The sequence below is a fragment of the Sinocyclocheilus rhinocerous genome, unplaced genomic scaffold, assembly GCF_001515625.1.
Source record: "Sinocyclocheilus rhinocerous isolate Xijiao unplaced genomic scaffold, SAMN03320098_v1.1 scaffold83, whole genome shotgun sequence".
Lineage (NCBI taxonomy): Eukaryota > Metazoa > Chordata > Actinopteri > Cypriniformes > Cyprinidae > Sinocyclocheilus > Sinocyclocheilus rhinocerous.
The window spans coordinates 1-1,097 of NW_015644623.1; positions in this window are offsets into that span (position 1 = coordinate 1).

Genomic DNA, 1,097 nt, shown 5'->3' on the forward strand with positions numbered 1-1,097 from the left:
TGTCCCCCATGTGCCATTATACAGGATCTCAACTCTTCCAGAGCATGAATCAGACCCACTGACCAACCTTATGTCTGGTACTTGGCATTAAAATGAAAGTACAATGTGTTTAACTTTTGGCATTCTGTAAGTATTTTATATGTGTTTGACATCTTTGGAAGCCAATTACCGATCATTCATAGTCTCTATTATACTAATTCCTTTAATATATTTTTATTACAAGGGTCATTCCTGGGATTCGGGTAACATTTCGTCTTGGAATATACAGTAAATTTTTTTCAACTACATATGATTCATTTTATAAATACCCCACATCATTCAGCACATATCAAACCTCCAAAAATCGTATATTTTCCCACCTCAGACATTGAAGACCTTTTATTATTTTTTTTATTTTTTTTTATTTTTTCAGATTTAGACACCTTTTTTTCTCAACCCTGTAACGGACAACATGGGATTGGTTTAAACAGGATTTTACACAGGACTTGTTATAAAACAAACATCTACCTACTGCTCATGTGTCCCTGATAACAATTTAATGATAACAAATGGAAATATTTAGCATAATTTTCACATTTTATAGGACTGAAGATACACAAATTGTGTGTCTATGGTCTCTTTATTTAAAAAAAAAAAAAAATTTAATTTAGAAGTTTAACTAAAACCACAATTGTATTGTTTTAGTCCTTAACATGTCACATGGTAATCAGCAAGAAATGCTTTCATTCTTACTTGTCTTCCCTGTATTTTTTATATAATTCAAAAATATTAATGTGACAAGGTGTGATGGGGTTGAATTCTGTAACAAATTTGAAGGGATAAATTGCCTTCAATTTTAATTTTCGGTTTTGTTTAGGATGGCCATATTTGCCCTTTATACGGGACACATCCTGGCCAGGATTTTTATATTGCCTAAAACATCCAAAGTAGTTTGACCAATAACATGCATGTATTGTACATAATCGACCAATCGTGGCGCGTCGCGCGTGAGAAGGTGAGAACGATCAAATCGATGCAAATACGCGCACGTGTTTGTTCGTTCGTTCGACTTGAAGCTGCGCACCGATCACTAGGCTTGTTTGAGATGAGCAAAATCT